This window comes from Citrus clementina, unplaced genomic scaffold (assembly GCF_000493195.1).
Source record: "Citrus clementina cultivar Clemenules unplaced genomic scaffold, Citrus_clementina_v1.0 scaffold_3, whole genome shotgun sequence".
NCBI classification, from domain to species: domain Eukaryota; kingdom Viridiplantae; phylum Streptophyta; class Magnoliopsida; order Sapindales; family Rutaceae; genus Citrus; species Citrus x clementina.
In genome coordinates this window covers 2,739,759-2,751,139 of record NW_006262339.1, presented here as the reverse complement: position 1 = coordinate 2,751,139, position 11,381 = coordinate 2,739,759, and positions in this window count along the sequence as shown.

Here is an 11,381-nt window from a genome sequence, read left to right as displayed (position 1 = left end):
TTAGAATATATGTGGTATTTTATTTGTGTTTACAAATTAAAAAAAAATAATAATAATACAGTCACAAACTCTTGTACAAATTTATCTTGTACAAACTGATGTGACATTAATTTATTAATTGAATGAAAATATAAAACAATATAAATAAATCATGTTGGTCAAAAGATATTTAATTCAACTAATAAATTAACGTCGCATTAATTTATACAAAATAAATTTGTTCAAGAGTTTGTGCCTATATCATTACTCATAAAAAAATATATTATGTTCTTGTAAGTACAAAAAAAAAAGATTAGATTTTATAGTTTAAGAAATAAGCATATTAAACAGAGATATTTTTTAGATATAATATTTATTTATTATTTAAAATTTTTATTTAAATAAAAATTACAATTCACAAAAGTTTATTTTTTTAGTCAAATATAAATTATAAAAAAATAAACAAGCAATTATTAAAAAATATTTTAAATTAATAAAATGTTTAATTTCAGACGTTTAACATATAACCATTTAAGTCCCAACCGCGCTTAATATTTAATGTGCTGAATCAGAAAGGGCGCGACAGGCTTTAATTCTTTAATATAAACCAGAGATTCCACTTGGTTTCCGCCAATGATTTGGTTATTTTTTGTCCACAAGTTTGAATTGACTGACATTCTTATCTTTAATTAACTATATAATGTAAAAAATGTCAATGCTCTTGCCTGCCCAAAAGGGAAAAGAAAAATATGTGAAAATGCAACTTTTTCAAGGTGACAGCTTTTCAGTGGTTTATGGGTTGATTTGGTTTAGTTTCAGAATTCAACCAAACTCAAATTAATTTGTTCATAATTTTATAAATCACATAAAAATCAAACGCTAAAACCAAATCTAATTAAACAAAATTAATTTAGTTCGGTTTGATTTTGTTTTATAGTTTATTTTGGTTCCCTTTGGTTCGATTTTGCTTGGTTTGAGTAATTTTATCTTTTATATTTTATAAAAAATGACATGATAGTAATATACTATTACTACAACAATAATTTTGAGTTTATAAATCCACAAACAATAAATAACATAATATAGTCCAATAATAATATAAAAATTCACTACAAATTACAAAAGAAATTTCAAAGTTCTTCTGCTACGTATTAAGCACTCTCCCAATAACAATTTCTTAATCCCTCTACTTTCACATCCATAATACCTATATTATCTCTCAAAGTGAGCTATTAACCAAACACTAATAATTAAAAATAAAAAAAAATTAAAGAGAGTGCATGATATCACATTGATAATCACACGTATTAATTAATAAATAAAAGTATAATCTTCATTGCCTAAATGTTCTTCATGTTGAAACCACATATATGAAAGTTAAACAAATCAAAATTGTGCAATCTACTTAAAACAAACTTAAATTTAAATGTTTACAAAATATACCTTATGAAAGTTGATCCATAAACTCATTTTTTTGAACTAATTGATTAGGGTATCCAACAAAAGAGAAGATTGCAATTAATTTTGTGTCAATATCAATACTTCAACCATGTTAGGAGTCAAAAAGCTTATATATTGATCTTGTGAACTGTTTGATTCGGTGGACAAGATCCAATTAGTTCAAAGATTTCTTAAACATAATAAAAACGGTTCATTTCATTGCAGATTGAATTGAACTAAATGACTTTGAAACCATAATTTTTGTCCTAGAAATTCGATAAAAAAAAACATTTTCTTGTTCCTTTACATAGAGACTTCCGGTTCAACTACATCTAATTTTTTTTTCTAAGACCCTCAGTTTTGTTTGTTTTTTTTTTTTTAATTTTAGAGGAGAAAATTATTTTTCCACACATTTAAATAGTTCAAGGGATACAAATAATCTTTTAACAATTTGGTGGTAAGCTATAACAAATTGAAATATCAAGTGATAAAATATAGTTATTCAAAAATCATAGTAGTAAATTGATAAGTAGGAAAAATACTGGATGAATATTTAATAATATCCCACAATAAAATAAATTTACATTCCCTTTTTTTTGGGATTAAAACGAGTGTGAGGATAGGGCAATCGTTTGAGAAAGCTTAGGCTGAAGCAAGCAACTGGCTTAGGCCCAACTGAGGATTATGGACCACCTGACGTAGTTGAGGCCCATGAACGATGTCGGTTTGCGGTCGAGGTCAAATCTGGCACCCTACAACACCTCTGAGGCTCTAATTAACGTTAAGTGTAGTATTTAAATATTATCATCCCAAATCCTAATATCGCATTCATTTATCAAAATAATCAATATCACATATTATAAATTTATTTATTGCATGAATATCACTTCATTTGAAATTATAAAGGTTAACATAGCACTTGGAAGTTGTATGGCATTACTCTTTGATGGTGGTATGAAAACCATATAGACTCGGTGGATAAATGCATTGATTTGACTACACAGTGTTTATTATGTTTTATCATAAAAATTATTTAGGAATATTTTTGATGATTCATAATAAAATTCAAGCTTCATTGTAACGTAAAATGTTCAAGGCAATTGGGCATGGTATATATATATATATCCCGGCAGGATAAGGATAAATGTCAATAAATAGATAGAATTCGCTCTCAAGAATTTTTGAAGTGTGCTTCATACTAAATCCCCCTAAGATTACCAAGTATTTAAATTGGACACGCATACTTTCTCATTCTTTACTTTTTTTTTCCCTCTCTCTTATTGCTAAATTAACCTTAGATACATTAGATCACCAACAATCAAAGTAAATTTCACGTTTCAATTTCGTGCGGATAGAGAAATGACCTATATATATAATTATTCTCTAGTGAAAGCATTTAATAAATCCCATGAGCATGAGGCATTTTTACCCTTCCACATACTATGAAATATGGATAGATTTTCTTCAATTGATGTTAGTGAGAATAAATTTTCAAGATAATAAGTTCTAAACTTAAATATGTATCTAGATTTATACTAGATCTCATGTTTCACAGTATGTGGATACTGCATGCATTCTCTAACGAAGGCATTTAACAATTCCAACTAGTATGGGGTAATTTTACCCTTCCACATACTATGAAATATGGATAGATATTCTTCGATTGATGTTAGTGAGAGTAAATTTTCAAGAGAGTAAATTCTAAATTTAAATGTGCATCTAAATTTATACTAGATCTCATGTTGTAAAATATGTAATCATCTATCAACAAAGTGTTGGCCTCCACTGGCAATGAAGTCCCTTTAAGTGGCTTGATTGGGTTTGCTCCCCAGTTCGAGTCGCAGGGAAGTCGCATTTGTTGGGAGAACCTGTGCCTCTCGGTTCGAGCGGGAACTTCTAACTATGGCCAATGGGCCGTGCCGTGCCGTGCCGTGCCTAAATTTTTTTTAGTTGAGCCCGGCACGGCCCACGGCACGAGCCCTCTCGTGCCGTGCCAACTTTTTTTTTTTTTAGCTTGCCTAAAAAAGCCCACGTGCCTAGCGTGCTTTATTTAAGCCCACGTGCCTGATGTGCTTTTTTAAGCCCACCAACATAATAATAATAATAATAATATTCATAATCATATTAATTTTTATTAAGAGAGCAATTAACATTTTATTATTAGTTTATCACAATTTCACAACTATATATTTTATTTCACAATAATCAATCATAATTCATAACACAACAATACATAAATTTAATTAAATTTAATTCCATAGATCATAATAATAATTAATTAAAATTAAAAATACAATCCTCGAATAATCATTATAATAATTAATTTCTAGATGAACATCGGTCAAGATTGTCATCAGAGACATTAGACTCTTTGTTGTGTTTGAAAGATTGGGAAGATGCTGAACGCCGAGTGCAACAAGATTGACAAAATGCTTTAATTAAACAAATTGAGAGTTTGAATGTTGATCAAGATGAAGTGGATCCAGATTATGCAGAGTACTGAACATTGAAGCCACTTCCAAAGACTAGAGATTTTTTTTTCTTATAACTTTTTGAAACAATTTTTATTAGTGAGAAGGTTGTAAATTTGCAAATGATAGATGGTTCAGTAGGTGTCAACCTAGTTGGGATATATTATTAACTGTAGTGATGCAAATTACACCTAATTTTATTTGAATTACTAATATTATAATTGTACTTTAATTTCATTTAATAAAAATGTAATTTTTAATTTATCATAATTTTTCTTGTGTATAAAATGGAAAATATTTCATTCACAAATGAAACGTATCTCTATTAAATATTAACTAAGTTATGATTTAATATTAATATGAAAAATATTTCATATGACAAATATTTTATTATTAATTTTGTAAAAAATTTATTTTTTATTTATAATTTATAAATTTATGATATTTATAACCTTATTTATTAAAATCATGATATTTAATTATTTACTTATTCATTTAATAAATTATAAACATAAATAAATAATTAAATAAATATCATAAATAAAATTAAATATCATAAATAACATTATTCATTTAATAAATATCATAAATAAAATTATGATATTTATAATTTTATTTATTAAAATCATGATATTTACTTATTCATTTAATAAATTATAAACATAAAAGATTAGAATATTTATTTAAACTAAGATTTAATGATTTAAATTAATTTTTAAAAGTTTATGCTAAAAAATATATTAAACATTTAATTTCAAGATATTGTACTTTAATTTCATAACATTTTATATTTACTTTTTGTTAAAAAAATTTACTTAGATATATTTTGGCCCACGTGCTATTAATGGCTCACGGGCCGCGTGCTAGCCCACTAATAAACCGTGCTTATTACGTGCTTTTTCGGGTGCCGTGCTTTGGCTCATCTCTAATCGTGCCGTGTTTTAAGGCCCGCGTGCCTCACCGAAACGTGCTCGTGCCGTGCCGTGCCCGTGCCGTGCCACGTGCCGCCCGGCCCATTGGCCATCTTTAGGGACTTCTAGTATGGGTTGTGGTACATGTTTAAAGATGCCTCCCACAGTTGGGGTCTTTCTCAAGATACCTCGTGGTTAAAACAAAAAATATATATATGTATATGTAATCATCTGAGTTTGTGGCTTAAACAACCTAATCACAACTTGAACACCGTCCAACATAAAATGAGATTTTATCGAATTTTATTGAATTTTTGACCAGGTAATGATGCACAGGCTGTGAGGTGTGGTTTAAAAAGGCAACGTCTATTATAGACTCGGTTTTGGAGAAAATCTATGATGCAATTAACAGGCTATAGCCTTAATTAGCTGGCAGATTCCATCAGATGGACTTTGGGGACATAAAGCGTGAAACGCCCAGTACCTGAAAATCCCGAATTTGACTAGCTCATATATTATTGTCTGTTGAAGCATGCGGAGCCTTCTAATTTTTCTTCCCACTAACATGTGTGTGAAATGAAAGGAAATACTCATAGAATTGATACTCAAGAAATTCGTTTTCCAAATGAGTTAAAAGAATAAAGGATACTCAACTTTGATTATTCATCAATTCAAAATTCAAACCATAGAGTACTGGATTCAAATTAAAAGAAATTAAAAAAAAGGAGAATTATTTTCTTCATTAAATTTCATATTATTAGTGAAAGTATTATAGGTGTGACTATATTGAAACAGCTCGAGTGCTCCATGACAGAGCACTGATAATGATCACACGATCATAAAAATAAATATTAAATCTTCACTTACTTTCACTACTACTATGATCTGATGGTCATCATTAGTACTCTACGGTTTAAAGTAAAACTACCATAGCCACTGCCAAATAATATTTCTAGATCTAATATTTCGACTTACTTTCTTTCGCCAGACCAGAACACATTCCTCAAAAGATTGCATCAAATGGAATGGGTACATGCAAGCCATCATCAACACGTATATATTTTCAGAATTACAGTGCATTCCTTCTCTATTGAACATTTATACAATTAAACAAGTTCGACAGACCTAAATAATCTCTTATGTGAGTTCTCAATTATTATATTAATAAATCTTTAGAAGACAACGAAACAATGACTTAAAAGCCGTAAAAAGAACAAACCCTAGTTTAATGAATGCACCTCATCTTGATCATGAGCTTGCAGCTTGCAACAGGCAGCGAGGTAATTATAAAGTTGCTCATATATATAATCAAATCAGCTGTATAAATTAAATGGAAGCTCTTGCACTGCACCGTATATATATATGATTCATGATTGTTTTGTGTCTTGAAGAATATATAACAGAAAAAAGAAAAAGCATTCATTATAACATAATATGCCATAAATAAATACAGATATATACATATATTTATGAAACCTCAAACATCGCTAGCTGTGCCTGTAACAACAGCCTGTATACAAACGAAAATCCGACACAACCCAAATACGTATATACATATATGATGCAAAGAAAATTTGAATGAGATCAGAAAGAGATAATTAAAAATCAAAATGATTTACTTGAGTCACAAATACCCATTTCCATACAATAATAATATTAAAAATTTCTTCTTAAAGTAAATGATCTAAGCACCACACAAAAATATTAATTACCTAGGCAGCAAGTACTAGCTAAGGAAGAAACACACACATATGTTGTAGATCACAAAACTTGTAACTGATCAACTCGTATGATTTGCTTGATGATGATCTAGCAAATAAATCGGACCGAGACGCTTGATTCCCCAGAGGAGTTGTTGGATCCTTTACACCAAAAAGACCCTTTCACTCATTAAGTTTGAAAGTTAGCTAGGGTTTGTTGTTGTTCATAATTAAACATACAAACAAAACCTCTTTTTTTTTTTTTTCCTCTTCTTCTTCTTCTTCTTTTTCTTTTTCTCTTGTTCTTGCTCTTCTTGTGCTTGTATTTGTGGGTTTTGTTGTTGTCGTTTTGGTTTTGGGATGTGAATACTGAAAAGGGTTGAAAGGTATTGAGTGGTGGAGGTGGTGGTGAGGGGGTAATGATGATGATGGTGGTGGTAAGTCAGAGGGAAGGAGGACGAAGGCATGATGATTGCTGTTGGGTGATGGCGTTGAAACGTTGAAGAAAAATCCAATTGCTTATAGAGAGAGAATGTTGATATATATATATAAAGATATAGGGATAGAGATAGAGATTGCTGTCTAGCTAATTATAACTCTCTCTCTCTCTCTCTCTCTCTTTTTAGTGAGAGAATTATCACCAAACCCATGGTGCTAGCTTTTTCATACCCCAGCCCTTGTTCTGTAAAGAAAAGGAAATTTTATACCCTATTTTTTCTTTCATATGGAAAGAATTATCAGATGCAACACAATGTACCTGCCTTGTCTTCTATTCTCCAATCACATGAGTGTGTATGTAAATCCCACCGCTGTTTGGTACAACAGATTCACTTTAATATTAATTTCCGTTGCTAAAAATATTCTAAATTTTACACTGGCTAGTACGCTTAATACAATAATACATCATCATGAGTCATAAAGCAAGAACAAAAAACTTAGGAGATTTTTCCATGTAGAATGGAGATGGAAGAGCTGTACCAAGGAGCGTGTGCTATACTATGAACATTCCTTAAAAACACATCGGTGCAAGAATATTCGATGCAATTAAAGTTTAAATTACCTAGCTGCGTTGACAAGAGTGAAAATTAACGAGAGTATTTTTTCAGATTCACTTTGTTGGCGTGGTATTAACTGTAGCATTGTGGAAAAGTATATTTAGAGGGAAATGATGTGGCGACTTTTATGCTAATTAATTGCTAAATCATCTCTGAATTATGACTGCCACTGGGATCGAGTTTTGGGCTTTGGCGACGATATTATAAGTAGTGTTGCAGCAGAACTCATTCACTTTTGTATTCATTAAAGTAATGATATTTTATTAAGCTACAGTACTAAAAGGCTGTTTGTGACTGTATATGATGAAGTAGATGAAATATGCTTAAGCTTTATTGGGTTTAGTTAAAGATGGGAATTTGGCAGGGGCATACACATATAATATTTATAAAACTAGCAAGCAATATTGAATAAATAAAAATTGACAGAGGAATCATAGAACTCAAGAATGACAGAGTTAGATAATCGAAGAGAGAAAGAGATAAACATGTGGTACTCTGAGAAAGAATATTGGGTGGTTCCTGCAAAAGCACTCTGGTGAATATTACCATTTAGCAGCAGTGGAGACAAAAATGTTAGCTGCTGTTCCTCAAACCATTTATCTTTACTATATATAAAAAAAGTTCCTAGCAGCTTAGCTACCCTTCTTTTTTATCGTTGTTTTTTACAGTGAGAAAGAAAAGATTCCCAAATAAGCATATTTTGAAATGGGTCATGATCATATACTGTATCTGGGCTGAATATTTTCTTCATATTCAATGCATTTGCCATCTTATATTTACAGTCAAAAACGTTCTTTTATATTCCTTATCTTAAACATTTTGGTTGAAAATTTCAATGCATTAGATAGAACCTTTGAACGCTACCCAATAAATCATCTGTTTTAGGAAGTGGTATTAAACAATTGAAGCGGTGTGCTAATTATTAATTTGAGCTGAAACTTCTCAAATTAAAAAATCGCTCAATTGTTTGCACTTCTTTTTGTTAATTTTTTTTAAAAAATTGAAGATGACCTTTGATTGACAGCACTAAACAGTTCGAACTCGGCGATAGGTTTAAGGCACCGTTTGGATAGCTTTAAACAAGGCTTGCCTCAACTTTCAGTAACTAGCTGCTTATAGATTATTCACTTTTAACTAATAACAGACCCTTTAGCTAAGTTGAAAGTGCTTTTGTTTCTTGAATAGAAGGCAAAATGGTTGCGTTATGGGTTAAAAAAATCACCCATATAAACTTTTGATCAATGACTTTATATTTTGACTCTGATAAAGTCATCCATACATGAACCAGCCTTTGGTTCCCACTTTCTCCTCTCATGAAATGGAAAAACAGATAAATGTATATTTGTGTATGTTGTGGGGCAAACGAAAGTAGCTAGTTTGAGGCAAAGGTGAGATTCTAGAAAAAAGTAAAAAAATATTTTGAAAAAGAGGTTCAAATCTTTTTGGCTCCAAAACAAAAATCAAACCCAAAGATCAAAAGGTCACAGTATTTCATGTCTGCTAATCTTTATGAATATTGCTTGTTAGCTATATAGATGACTATATACCGGGCATCTCTACATGTGCTCATTTTTCAACCCTTAGCATTTTTCTATGACGTGCAACATCAAGTCCACTCACACAACTGGCCGGTACATGAAACATAACAAGGATTGTGAGGAGTAAATTTAATATTTGACATGAAAGTGATATAAAACCAAGTTTATTGACATAATGCTTGTATACATAGCAACTGGTTTCTGCATCTTGCTACTGAAGTTTGGACCCACTGCTTTTGCGATTATTATTCGAGCAGCGAGAATGTTCAAGTAGGCGGTGCGGCCGCTTGGGACCAGCAGGGGGAAAAGTGTCCGAGTAATGTGGCCTTGCTTGTTTGGTTCCAAATATCTGCCTATAATCATTACATTAACGAAGTGGGTTGACACCACCTTCCTCTTGTGAATTTTGTTTTTTTTTTCTGTTTTTACAAACACGTATAGCTAGAGATGTCCAACGAGTTGAGAAGCACGAGACACAGTACGGGTAAGGCACAAGCACATGGCAGAATACGGCAGGCAAGTGGACCGGACTGATCAGCTTAGATGTTTGGGAATGTAGGCTGTAAGAGTACGGTACAATTAGAGGCAAAGCAAAACATGTCATGTAAAAAAAGACGTAAAAAGCAAGTTTCAATTTTTATGTCTTAATTTTAATTAAATTATATTACTATATCTTATTTAAATAAATAAATAAATAAATTTGAAACAAACAACATTAAATTTAAGAATTTTTTGCTGTATTTTCATTTAATTGAATTGCTATTATTAGTTGATATTATGTTATTTTAAATAATAATTAATTTGAAGTTATTAATCAAATTTGAATTCAATTGGTGTTACCATTTAGAATTAGTGCAATACTATTTGTAAAGTTTTCTTGTTATTATTGGTGTTATTTGTTATATGTAAATGTAAAAGATTTTTTATATGCTTCAATCCATGAATTAATTTAGTCCTAAAAGAGTTAGTTAAAAAAACATTGTCATATCTAATTTTATTTAATTATAATAAATACTTTATAGAATTTGCATATTTGAAGTTTCAATAAAAGTGAGCTTGCAATCAGGAATCTCTCATCGTATTAAAGTCAAAGATAAAGTAAAAGATCAAAAAAAAAATACATATATCAATATAATGCAGGATAAAATATGTTGCATTGAAATGTGTATCTTTTAACTTGTTCATAAACTTATTATGGTTAAGGATCTCTTATTGAAAAATTATTCGTTTAAATAGTATATAAATTCATGTCTACATTAAACTCATTGGTTTAATACATAGAATGAAGGTATTTACCAACCGGGTGCCATTTGTCAAAATTCAATTATTATTTTTAATTGAATCAAACCCAAAAGACTAAAGAGAGAGAGAGAGAGAGAGCCGGGATAGCATGGCCCCTTGGACATTTTACATTTAGCAAATGAGTAGTGATATTTGGACTTCTCAATTTGTCTCACCAATCCCCATTTTTCAATTAAAATTATTTGTTTCATAATTGCCGCCCTTTTGAAAAATAGAAAAATAATTAAAAATAAATATATTTTCTTTTGTCTTAAGCTCTCAAATAGATTAATTTTTCATCTCTCTAATTTTTTTAATTGATCACAATTTAAATCAATTATTAACTTCTAGTCAGATTCTAAACTAAAATTATACAAAATTGTTGATTATCAACACTAATATCATCAATAACAATAATATCCACCACCTGTTCATAAAATTAAACAAGACTGAACATTGAAACTCTTCTTTACATGTTAGTGGAGATGATGAATTGATGGTCAAGAAGATAGATGATGGAGGTGGTGGTGGGGATAATGATGATGAATTTGTTTTTGATGAAGATAGGTGGTGGGACTGATGGTTATGTTAGAGAGAGGGAGTGGGGGAGAGAGAATAAAATAAAATAAAAATTAATATATGTTTTTTTTTATATATTTGATAAGGTAATTATTGAAAGTAATAAAATAAAGTAAAAAATATGATTGTTGAAATAATTTCAAGTAGTCAAATATCAATACTCAGCAAAGAAAGGCTCTGTTTAGAATTGAGGCGTTGTAACTTTTAAATTGCAGCCGCTGTTAAAAAAACCTATAATTAAGAAAAAAAGAGAGAGTTAATAATATGTAATAAATATAAAATTTAAATAATAATTTTGATAAAATTATTACAAATATAATAAATTTATCATTATAAAAATAAAAAATCATATTAATATAGCAGCCAAACTTACTGAGTCCTCTAAATTTTCCGAAGCCGGTGCCATTTGACACTGTAATCTTCTGTA